General features: G+C 38.6%; 1 protein-coding gene across 1 annotated transcript in view; it reads left to right on the forward strand.

Annotated features, from left to right (window-relative positions):
* The window catches only part of LOC105430798 (protein big brother), a 53,289-nt gene that overhangs the window by 34,974 nt on the left and 4,622 nt on the right, over nucleotides 1-13,693 (forward strand). The gene's annotated exons all lie outside the window — the stretch shown is intronic.

A 13,693-nucleotide genomic window follows, 5' to 3' on the forward strand; every position in this document is an offset into this window, starting at 1 on the left:
CGCTATACAGTAGCCATTGACGAAGCGACTTCCCGTCACGCCAACTGCACGCTCTCCTTCTCTCTATCTATTATCTACATCGTCTCTCTTCCCGTTCGATCTGCACCGTCGCGTGTGTAAAACGCGATCGCTCCACGTGGGACTTCTGGGCGACCTACATATCTGAGCGATGAAAAAGAGTGCTATGAAAGAGAGTGCGTTTGTAAGGGAATAACTTTGTGAGAATTTATTTGAAAATGTGACGATCGAGATAGCATATATATATATATATATATATATATATATATAATACTTTTATCAAAAAGATATTTTATCAAGAACAGATGAGAAAGTGTAATTTTCTTCCTACAATATTTAAAACTGCTATTTTTGATCAAGCAAAAAGTATTTTAAATTAAAAAACACATTAAAAATTCAGATAAAGACATTATTCTGGATTATTAGACAATGTTATAAGAAAATTAATAAACATTTATTAATATTTATTGTCACAGAAAAAAATCACAGAAAAAAAAGAATCATGACTTTTTGTGAAGAGACGTTTAAAAAATTATGTTTTTAAAAAATTCAAATTCTCCAATTTTTTGAATTATTTTTATTTTTGAATTATTAAATTAAATAACATGTATAAAAATGAATATATAAAAAAATTCGAATGAAATAAGAATTAAAATAAGAATACTTTCAACTACTGATATCTTAAAAATGTTATATTCAAAACGCGTTAACATTTATTTAGTCGCAACTAATTAAATTTGTAAATTGCTGCTTTATCCTACTGACCGCGTTTAATTTACGACTTTAGAGTAACGGCATCCAGAGTCGCTTACAATGTAAAAGAAGAGAAGGCCCGAAGGGGTGCCTTCGCAGGGAAGATTTCGGGGGTCCGAAGAAGAAGGCCCCGAGGATGAGCGGACTCGCGCAAAATTTAGCACCTAGAAGACAGTTACGAGGCGCATCGGGCCGCGGGCGAACGAAGAACGCTAATTTCACAGTCGTTTAAACGGCGATAACTCAATGAGATTTACAACACGCGCTGGAGGATTTCCAGCACGTGCACGGCCTGTGGGACTCGGGACTTGACATCATATTCCATTAGAGCCGAAACTGGCCGCGGTTCTCCGCCTTGATTTTACGAGCGTCTCGTCGTCAAGACGATAGAGTTCCCCGTTTTTTTACATAATACTGCAAACGTCTATGTTGCGTCTATTTTTACCCATACATATTTAAATAAAATGACCGAATGAGCTCGCCAATATTTTTTTATATTCATCTCTCTACGTCTCAATAAAAAGATAATTACTCCTCTTAATTTTTATTTATTTTAACTATGTATCAAAAATGTTACATAATAAACTGCAAAAAGAATTAATAATTTTTTATATTATATTATATTAAATGTTTATTATTTTTCAGTTAACGTTTAGCAATAAATAAATATTTATTTAATCATTTAATCAAATCTTAATAAAATTTTAATAAAAAGATATTGTAATAAGTATTACTGCAAAATAAAGAAATTATTAATTTTTTGTTTATTCTGTAGTATATATATTTATCAAATCATGTGATCTTTTAAATATTTTGAGACGTATGTTCCGTTGGATATGAAAAAATTAAAACTGCGAAAATACAAATGATACAACAAAATTTACTCGATGAAGAGAAAATACATTACATTTTATCTATATAGTTATAAACTAATAAGTAAATCAAATTCTTAAACTTTAGCTTACTTTGTATCGTTGCTGAACGAAACGACTTACGACTCATTCGTCGTAAGTCTCGTGTCAGAAATAGAAGAATCTCCTCGGAAGGGTCTCGAGTCCAGACTCGATGCTCGAAGAATAACCCCGCGATCGCGTCACTTCCGATCTGAGTCGCACGAATTCCCGGGACACGTGGTCGATGTCGCGGAAAAGGTCCGGACTTTCTCGCGAGGCGGAAGGAAGCCCCGAGATCCGCGTCGCGACGGGCCATCGTCGTCGTCGCCGTCGATTTAACGAGCAGACTCCGGGCTGCGTCGTCCAAATAAACAGCGCGCCATACGCGCCCTCGCTCCTTTTATTATCGACGAAAACGACAATTTTATTGACGGCGACGAGAACTGTTTGGACCAACCCGGGCGGGCTTGCACGTCGCGGGCGTAAAATAAAGCGCTTTGACGAGTGCCGACTAGGCCTGACAACCGCCAACAAAGGGAGAGACACTCAAGCTGGTGTCTGGATCGTACGTGATTTCTCGGTCAATAAGTAAGCTGTCTTTGATCTGGTGAGATTAGTACCGAGCGTTATAAACATGAGCAACTTGTGCTCATGACACAGCGTAGCAATAATGTTATTTTATAATGAACGTATAAAACGCCACGCGTTTATTTTTATCTTTTAGATTACGATATCATTGCGGAATCTACATGGAAGGAACGGTTTTACTGAAATATCTGAAAATTTGCCCAGATACAGATCTGAAAATAATTTTGTTAGGCTATTAAAATTATTACCTAGGACGTTCAGGCATGATAATACAAAAATTTTTCAAATTCTAGCAACCAATGAACAACATCCAGCAAAATTATTTTCAGATCTGAAATTAAATATTTCGATACTTCAATAAAACTGTCTTCTTTTCGTAAAAATGAAAGATTCGCAAGGAAGAATCTCTTCTGCTGTTTGCTCGAAACTTGATTTCTAAATTAGGCACCTAAATGAAAAAAAGAAAATGTTCGATAGAAGGGTGCGAGTTTGCACCCTGATCTCCCCCAGGGCGAACTGGACCGTCAGGGTGGACGATGTCCACTTTTCGCAATTGCCAGGATAACGAAAATTGGCGGTGCGTCCGTGTACGGATGGGCGGTAGTCGGTCTCGCCCAGACTTCTCATCCACATTCAGTTCCTCTTTCACCCCCTCCCTCTCCTTCCAGCTTTTACCTAGTATTACGCCGCTTTTTTCTCTTCTCGGAGCGAAAGACGCAGCTGCGCCGTAGTTTTCTGAACGCTGTAGGATTTAATTGACAGAAGGGGCCTCGCCACGGGGCAACCTTGTATCCACCTTCCGCGCCACCACCCTCCCTGTCTCGCCCCCTTTGATATATAATTCGATCAAGCACCCCGTTGACGCGCCCCGACACTGTTGACATTTGGTTATTTTGACGTCACGCTGCGAGACGTCGTGATTCAACGGGAAATAGCGAGAGAGGAACAGTAAGAGAGGCGGGTGAGGACCTTCCTTTCGAAAGAACAACCCTTCTACAGGCCCTCGTTTCGAGGACCACCCGTTGACGAGGCAAGCCACCGAGTTTCGATTCATAAACGCGCTTGACCTATGCCTAGAAGTTGACGAATCTTACGAGAAAAACCAAGGTAACTCGTAAAAGATACAAATGTAGGTATAAGAGAAAGTCTATTAAGATTCTATAATAAAGTACAGGATGAATGTGATTAAAGGAATATCTTTGTAAACTAAGAAAAACCAAGAGGGACCCGTTCTTGGCTGTGAAATTGAAGTAATAAATTATTTATCTACTCAAAGATATATAAGTTTTTGTAACACCATTTCATTATTTTCGTGTCGAGTACAATACGTTTAAACCGAAGAAGAGTGTAAAAATAACGGCATGCAACAACCTTGGCACTGACCTTCTTCATGGACTATAATAATCTCAATTTTATGAAAAGCCAAGACCAATCGTAAAAGGCACACAAATTTTCGTAACCTCAGTTCATCATCCTCCTATTACAATACTATACAATTGACTGCGTTTGTAAGCCGAAAAAAAGTGTCAGAATAACAGCAATAACTTTTTCTTCGTTCGGATTGTGATGGTCCCAATGCCACACTCATCGATTTTACAAAATAGAAGGATTTAAAGGAAAACTTAAACTAGAAATCTATTTCTCGATCGCTGGCGATTTCTGTGTCATTTTTTATGAGAAAATTACGGTTCCGAGACGAATATCGATTCCGCAATTATATTAACGGCAAATATTAATATTTGTTGCAGTTATTCGTAAAAAAAAAAATCTATTAGTGTGATGACCATGATATTATTGACTGAAAATCGGATGACTAGGTAGATCAGATTTGATGTAGAAGGACAAGAGGCTTCTACATCATACATTACGAAGCATTCGAGAAGTATTCAAGAATCGTTAATGCGTTCCTCTGTCGTACGAAGGCGAGATTTCACAATTTCATCGTCGATTTTGAATGGATGAGTCGCTGCTCCCGTCGTGAAAAATTACGCGGAGCGGCCCTCCGTTTTTGGACGCGCGGAGATGCGCGGACGATGACGCCGGTTTTTTTCATGAACCCGCCCATACAGCGAGACGAATGCGAGACGATTAAAGCGTCGGCACGAGTCATCTCGCGCACAAAAACCCGCCCGTCGCTTTTCCATCCAACTCTGCTAAATCTTCACCCTTCGACCGCGTACAAAGGAGACCGAAACGGGATATAAACGGGGCAATGAAATACTTTTCGACAACGAACCCCATAATCGCTGTGAAATCATCCAAGGTAATTGCTACTTAGTAAATATCATAAAATAATTGAAGATCGATGCCTGTTTGTTGACTGTGACTTGCGATGATAATTAAATTTAAGTAATTAATAAATAATTTATAAATAATAAATTTTAATAGAACTTTGAAAATTTTTAATATTGTTCTAAATCGTAAAATAAAAAACAAAGTATTCGAAGAAAGAGAATATGACGTTTCTAAATGCACGGGGGATGGCATCTAACGCGAGAGGGTGCATCACCTGGTGGTACCATCCATCACATGTCCAGAAAAAGGAATGTGGGCATCGGCGAGGGCGAGGGAGTCTAAGCGAAAGGGATGCGTCCGCAATTTGTACTCGTCACGTTTTGCGCTGGCGCTCTGTAAGAGCCGAAGGGGTTGCGGCGGGGGCTGCAGCTTGTAACCTCGTTATACATCGAACTATATATTACCATCGACTATCTTCTCGGTTGTACGAGGCAACGCGCGCCTGTCCATTAACTCCTCGTCGTAGGATATTAACGTTTTGTATATCTCCCAGGGCGGAAGGGAGGAAGGGTGGGAGACACTAACCATCCCGGTTGAACTCGTAAAGCACACCCGGTGTACAACCGCCCACGTGGATTCTTCCCGTTATGCGAGCTTCCTTTCACCCTTGCACCGTCGAATGAAGGGTTCGACGCAACAGTTTGAAGCCACCCCTTTAGAAGATAAAGAAAATTAATCCTGAAGTTGTAGAAATTATATAATCTTAAAATAATTAAAAGATTTTTATTTTGAGCCAATTTAAATTAAAAATAAAGCATAAATCTAATAAAATTTAAGTAAAAATATTTATTTTAGATTTAATTTAAGTATTTAAAAAGAATTCAGATTCAAAGTTTGATTTTAATTAAAATTAATGTTAAAAATTGTTAAAGATTATTATTAATATTATGCAATATGTTTATTATAAAATTTGCATTTTGTTATTTAAATTTACTCGGTTGTATTTTCTCATTCTACGTTAAGTTGCACTTTTATCCTCTACTAATAAGAAAAGGGTGACGAGACGCGCTGCCATTTGGACGTTTTAATGCGGGCGTAATTGAAGGACACGTAAGGGGACTGATTACGGACGACGCTAAAAGGGGGTCCATGCCGTTCCCGGTGGCACAAAAGTACGGCAAAGACAATGGCGGGTGACAAAGCCGGCAATGATTAAAACGAGAATTAGGAAATTAACACGAGTCCCTATCACCCTAATCGCGCCTTATCGTCCTTATGGTAGGCACGTGTCGCTCAAACTGTCAACCTCGATCATGAATCCCTGAATTGTCAGTAAGCCTTGAGAAACTCCATCAGTTTATATATCCTGTAGATTCGAACACTTTAAAATTTTGTTTTATTGATTTCGATAATTTGCGTTTACAGCATCCCCTAAAGGATCCCCGGAGGATCGGTGAACCGGTCGATCGATCATCCATGCATCTTCTCAAACGTGTGCCGCAGCCGGAAATAGAAAGCCCGTCTCGTGCCAGTTTTGGTCTTGATCGTGTTTGTACAAGCTGACCCTCGAAGACCTCTGCGTAGAGGAGGTCCTTGAAAGGTCCTGGAGAGCTCCTCGAAAAAAATCGAGGACGCAGATGTTTATTTTGACGCGTCGACCTCGCGACTTCTCGAGTGCGTAAACGCGAGCAGTGCTCTCTCGACTACCAAATGCCGCAGAAATCATTGTGAAATATTATTGCTGTATCTATTCTGTGTTTGAAATATTGATATTTAATTAACATCGTCTAGGTATGAAAGAGATATAAATAGATGTAAAAAAAAAGGAATTTTCATTAGCTGAAGAAAGAAGAAATTCACCTTTTGTTAATGATAAAATAATGTAAGCTTTTTTGAATTTTATCTGAACGAATTTAGGAACGAAAGTTGTAATATTAATTAGTGTCATGTGAAATTATAATATTTATTAATATTTATACGAAAAAAATGACTTTATTCTGAAATATCTGAAAATTTGCTTATACAAATCTAAAGATAATTTTGGGCCATCGAAATTATTATTATAGGATGTTTAAGCATGATAATAATACTATAAAATGTTGTTATATATTGTTATATATAATTCTTATGCAACAACAATTTGTTACATAATTATTTTGATGGCTCGGCAAAATTATTTTTAGATCTACATCTGATTAAATTTTTAGATACTTCAAACTGTTCTTCTCGTGTATAAATAATTAATTAAGCAACATATGAATATTTATTCATAAAAATCTGTTTGATTTTATATTGGAACCTTAGCTGCTTAGATGTGGATAAGATTTTCAAACGATTGCCGGGGCAACAGTCTAACGAGGCACTCCCGAACGTGGTTCACGGATTCGTCCCAGAGTCGATCTGGACGTAACGACCGAGTAAATTCGCGCGTCGAGTGAAGCGGGAAGCGGCGGGAGAGACGACGGGAGGAACACGGGAGGAGGATGAGTAAAAAGAAGGGTGGTTGGAGAGAGGAAATCGAGGAGAGGAGGGACATGGAGGCGAAGAAGCCGTTGTGCGATCGACGATGTTCCCTTTGTGCGGTTTCGCTCGCCGTCGCGGATCGACGCGAGCAAGAGAGGCAGACCGAGGGAGAGAAAGAGAGACGGGAGAGGACGTCTTCCAGCGAGAAAGAACGTTCTCCATTGACGAAGCCAAAGTAACCGTGTAATCGAGACCGGCCAGTAGCGCAGTTTCTGGACCTTTTCTCTCTTCTGTTCTTTTTCTTTTTTTTTTTTCGCCAGCGCTTCCTGCCGTCGCGAAATTCGCGTTCCCAGCACGCCCGATTTCGCACGATCGGCGTGACGCGCGTGAATTTTCCGGCCAGCAAGCGAGACGGAAGAGACCGACGAATATCTCTCTGTGTTTTCGTACAGATTCACCTTATTCTGTTTCTCTTTTGTAAATATAAATTCTCATAAATTATAATAATATAAAACTATCTGGAAAAAGATGCCTCCTACATTACTTGAATTTTCATGAGTGTCATTTGTAATACTTTGCGATACAAAGATATATCTTTTTCTCTTTACCTTTTTCTCACGATGATTGTTGCGAGGTTGCAATAATGTTTAAAGAAACCTTCGAAACCTCTTTGTGATAATTAATAGTTCGATCTAGGGAGAAATTATGTATAATTAATTAATATTCATAATTAATATTCATATTACCAATTATAATAATTAATATTCATTTTTATCAATTTAGATTAATCTCAATGTCAGTTTAACTTTCTACTTTTCCTTTGTGTCGAAAAATTAGAAAAAAATAAATTAACTGAGATTAAAGTTTACATTGGCAAAAATGGACATAAAACAAATATGTTGTTTTACATATATTATTACATACATACATACATATATATATATATATATATATATATATATATATATGTATATATATATATATATATATATATATATATATATATATATATATACACACACACACATTGTTTTTACGACGCATGTAGGCTTACGTCTACAAAAAGAGAAGTTTTAGCAAAGTTATAAAAATTGTAACTTAATACATAATCATAAGCAGTAACTGCCTCTCTTAAGAGAACTGGTAATCCGATATTAATAATTAATTTGATCGGAGCTTGTAACGCGTCTATTTAACAGATACCGACTTAGGAAGTCGTTGCGAGCCGGTTTTATTTTTTTTTTTCCTTTCTTTCCCTGCTTTTTTTCATTGGTGTCAATTCAAGACGGCGTATAATTCGATATCGATATCGCAACTCGATACGCAGCAGTCGAGTTGCTCGCCGACCACGCGCGTCGTCGGTTGCCTGTATAACGTTTCCACGCTTCTCTAGGTGTAACGGACTCGTCAGAGCCGGTTGTGCCGACATGAATTAGCTGATCCTTAACCCTGTTATTTCTGTAACGTTAGCCTTGACGCAGGACGTATATCTCTATTATCCCGAAAGAGCTAAATTTCGAAAGAACAAAAAGTATGCGTGAAAAAAAAAACATCACTTTAACAAGTAATTTACTCCAGCATTATTGTTCTCCAGCAAGTTATTTTCTGAATCCGTCATTAATCCTGAATTATTAAAAGAATCCTGAAGAAAGAAAGTTTTATATGGTAAGTGAATTTAATTATTTTTGAGCTCTTGTAATTAAATTCTGTGAATTATGTTAACAGTTTAATTATTGTTCTCCAGTAAGTTATTTTATGAAATCTGTCATTAATCTGAATCATCAAAAGAATTCTGAGGAAAGAAACTTTTATATGATAAGTAAATTTAATTGTTTTTGAGCTCTTATAATTAAATTCTAATAATTCTCTGAATTATGTTAATAGGTAGTTTAATTGTTATAGAAACTTTTATATGACAAGTAAATTTAATTATTTTTGAGCTCTTGTAATTAAATTCTACGAATTATCTGCTCGACGGAGGTAGTTTCTATCGCCGTTTCTGCTTCCTTTGTCGGCGTTACGACGAATTATTCAAACGTCTTGGCGAAACAGGAGTTTGACAGGAGTTAGCTGAAGGAGCACGTGCTAGTCGCTTTCTCGCTTGTACGCGCTCGCCAGCTGCAAATATCCTGGAGAAGTGCACGCGTGTACGCACGAGGAGAAACACGCGGCCCATCTGGCGCGTGCGTGACCTTCTTGAATTATCTTTGACAACTTTCGCTGAGTCCAGCCTCCGCGCGTATCTTTGCACGGTCGTTTTGCTTCGGACGTTAGAGCGAAGATCGGAGTCTTCGAGCTGATCGATATTGCTTCGTCGGGATACCGATTGAAATTTTGGAACGTTTAATATTTTTTCCTACTGTAATTTGTTGCGATGTATACATTTTCTCAGATACTTTTTAAATTTTTAATATTAATTGTAAATTCAGGATTGAACGTGAATTCATGACATGAAATTATTGAGAATTAAAATAAATAATTTTTATAATTTAATTTTAATTTAATTTAATTTAATAGAATGACCATTTGTTTTGTTCAGACCATTATTTAGTATTATTATTACGTAATTTTTTTGTTATCGAATTGTCAGAGAAAGAAAAAATTTCCAATAAATAAAATCTACGATGCTTTACATAAATAAGCAATATATACATCTGCTATTTTTTTACTTCTAAAAATAAAAACATTCGCAGCTTCTCCCGGGATCGAATCTTCTAGTGAAACCACCCCTCTCTCTCTTTCTCTTCAAAGCGGAACCCTATCGATTAACTGTGCCCTAGGCGGGTAGTCCCGCCCTTCCCCCCGGTTCGCGTCTCCCCGCGGAACCTTGCCACCCTTCGCGGCCATCCCTTCTCTCTGTGGCAAAAAGAGACGGAGACACCGGGTGTCACAAAAATAGAGACGATGGGGTGACTGCCACCCTTCGGCCATGTCGACCAATCGCGCCGCGAGCACGCCCAGTGACGTCATCCACCGGGGCTCCCTTCCTCGTGTCCTCGTAATTAGCCAATCCGATCGCAGGGGTGAGTCGACTCACCCCTTGGCCGGATTACATTTACGAGCCAATGATTTTTGCAGCGCGATTTGCGCGTTGGGCACTTGCGTGCGCGCGTGCATACGTGCGTGCGTGCGTATATGCATGCGTGAGTGTGTCCAGATTGCAGACGGACAGCCAGGAAGGGCACAATGGTGCCACCCTTCGCGCCCCCTCCCTCCCCCTCTCCTTTCTTCCTCCCTTTCTTCACGCTACGCGAGACTCTTTGTCCCTCGCGCTCCCTATTTACGCCCGTTCCTGCCTTTTTACTTTGGCGCCCTGAAACACAACCTCCTCTCCTCGCTCGCTGTTCGTGAGTCTCTTTTCGTTCCTGGTGTATCGCTGTAGATATTATTTACATGACAAACGTTGCCGATCGTCGCTGTTAAAACGGGAATCGCGTGCACCGTGCGCATCGCGTGCACACTCGATTTCGGCGAGGGGTACCTTGGTCGATTCGCAGGATCGCGTTTGTTGGAATTTCGAGTGGTGGTCGAGATTCCTTTCGAGGACAGTTCGTAATATGTCTCGAGAAATCGTCTCGAGAGCTGCAGAATATTATAAACTGCGAAAAATTATTCTCCCATTTGAAAATTAGCTCCCGAATTGGAATTAGCGAGCGAAGTAATTACAGTGCGTTAAACCGCAAAGTATTTTATGACGTAAATTAGAAGCAAATTACCCTGCTTTATGTAATTCGATGCAAAGTTACATGGATGATTAAAGTCCTCGTATACAGTTTCACAAATTCTCGGAAAGAACAATTTTGCTGAAACTATTGAAAATCAGATATCCAGATAATCAGAAATCTAATATTTATTGAGCCATCAAAATAATTATGTAGGATGTTCAAATTGCTCGCTAGAATATCAATAATTTTTGTAATATGGTCATCATTTCTTGGTAAGCATTCTACAAAATTATTTTACTCGACGAAATTATTTTCTATCCAGTCAAATTTTTAGATGTTTCACAATAAAACCTGTGTAGCTTTTAAGATTAATTCTGCTTGTTAAAATATATAAATAAGAATTCTAGAAAAAAGAAAATTCTTTTATATCTAGCTAAATTTTAAGATTCTTTAGCAAAATTATTCTCTTCAGGTTCTAGTTTTATTTTTCACGGTATATAATGTTGGTAAAAAATCTCGTGATCTGATTGTTTTTATAAATCAATTCTCGTAGGAAGGGTCAAACTTCGTGATATCGCGGAGTCGGATATCTCGACTAGAAATTAAAACATTGAAAGCTAATAAGAATTATCAATACTCAAATATATTAACAACTGATTGTATATATTTGCATTTTTTGCGTTCTGCAGCAGTAGCACCGAGATCGAGATAATCGCCGTTGAAGAAGCCGGTGAAATTTCCACCTCCGACCTCCATTCAATGCTGTGGGAAAGTGTGAAATTATTACCGGTACACAAAATGAAATATATATATCCATCCACATTCGCCGCATTCTTGCCGGCGAACAAGAGGGACAGGTTCCTTTCCTCGGCGGGAAGAAGAAGAAGATCTCAACAAGATAGCCATTACGCATCGGGAGCGCGACGTAGGCTGACTGTGAGGGATGGAAGACGTTTTCTCGTCGACGAAGAAAAGAAATCAAAGGCCGGCAGAAGGCCGCTGCTTTCAACGAGGAGAGGACCGACAATGCCTGGACGCGCGGAAGCTGCGCTCCTCGTGTCTCTATGCGTGCGTACGAGCACGCGTGTATGTGGATGCGTGTATCGGTATCGCTTTCCGTCGGGTCGGGATAATCCGCTTATGCCGGTCCAGCCCTCGCATCTTCCTCCTCCTCCTTCTCTTCTTCCTTTGCCTCCCCGTAACGGCGCATTGTTGCCGGCGTATTGTGAGAAAACAGCATTTTCGACGCTCGAGGTGGCGACAAGAAGAGGACTTAAACTCATCACCGTCACAACAATCGGCACCGAGATCGGCGTGGGAGGACACCGGCCGATGCACCTGACGCAAGTTGCGTGTGCGTGCATCTCCTACAGTGACGCAATTTCGTGCGTGAACGAGCGAACAGTGATATTTTCGGAGAAACCGCGGGAACGTTCTCTCCAAGGAAATTAGTGAAATCGCCAATTGAAATGATCTTTTAAATTCTTGAAGGAAAACAAAATGTAAAAGTTTGTGAGAAGTTAAGGAAAATTGTAATGTAAGATAACATCAATAGTTAACGTAATTGTAATGACAAATAGTAGCGCGACTATAATTAATAATGATTTTAATATTAAAGTTCTATATCTGTATTACCAAATTACATAAATTTTTTTATATTTATAGAAAGAATAATTTGGCTAAAGCATATAAGAATTCGATAGATATGAAAATAATTTTAATGAACTTTCAAAATAATTATATATAGAACACTTAAATTTATTGCTAAAATATAAAAAAATTTTGCAATTTTATCATCATTATATTATTTTGACAGTTCAATAAAATTCTTTTCAGATTTATATCTAGCTAAATTTTAAGATTCTTTAGCAAAATTATTCTCTTCATGTTCTAATTTTACTTTTCACGGCATATAATGTTGGTAAAAAAATCTCGTGATCTGATTGTTTTTGTAAATCAATTCTCGCAGGAAGGGTCAAACTTCGTGATATCGCGGAGTCGGATATCTCGACGAAGGGTTGTCGGTCGGCGCAGGCACCCCGGGGAAGGGCTCGTATAATCCCATGAATACATAATCCAGATGCAAACAGCCGCCACGCGTGCCTCGATTTAAACGGTCGCGATATTTCACGGATTATAACGCGAATATTTGCACTATTTTTCACGGTGTCGCCCGGAGATCCCGGAGATGTCGTACGAGTAACGGTATCCTCATTCTGAGAGCTCAATCCTTTCGTTCCCACATTATTCCCGAAGGACAGATTGTCATTTTTACGATGTGTTTTATATAGTAACGTATTGATTTTTTTTCTTCGAATTACCTCGATTGTTTAATTTTTTATATCTCCAATTTAGATCCTAAAATAATAAAATAATAAAAAAAATTTATATGCGTGAAGAAAGAGCTGTATTCGTGAAAGTTAATTTGAGAGATAACTCTGCAGTATGGCGTTAATTTAATTTTTTTATTTAGTTCTCCTCGAAAGTTTCGCAATTCGCCTTTGTACAGAATGCATTTTTGTGCCTTGCAAATGTTTGCGATTACACGAAGCAACAAGATTGATTGACAAGGATTGAGCTTTAAAAGATATGGAGCGCCGATGCAAATACAGATAACAGTCCAACTTCGCAGTTCTTTTTGCACTGAATAAGCGAATGCGCGATAAAAAAAAATTGATGGATGAGATCGGATTATCGATCCATAAAAAAATCTCGCCAGTAGATAATCGCGATGACGAACGGTATTAGTATCGTCGCTCGTACGTAAATGTGACGTAGAAATCTTTTTGCTTTACATTTCAATCAGAAATTCTGAAAATTGATCAGGAAAATTGAGGGGACAAAATACACGAGCTTTTTGTCAAAGATTATTATTATTATCGTTTCGCATGCCTGCGGCTGCGAACAGGATGACGGGGCTTAACGGCTAAAGTTAATTAACTGTTACACGTCGTAAATCGACACAAGTAAAAAGAAGGATATCCCCAAGGGAAATAATCGTTAAGGCAGTTAGCGAAATTCAACGAGATTCGATCTCGCCTCTTCTTGAACAGTCTCTCTCTACGTAGGTCTCGAGGT

The sequence above is a fragment of the Pogonomyrmex barbatus genome, unplaced genomic scaffold (assembly GCF_055798465.1).
Source record: "Pogonomyrmex barbatus isolate J1 unplaced genomic scaffold, ASM5579846v1 scaffold14, whole genome shotgun sequence".
In the NCBI taxonomy this organism is placed as follows: Eukaryota; Metazoa; Arthropoda; class Insecta; order Hymenoptera; family Formicidae; genus Pogonomyrmex; species Pogonomyrmex barbatus.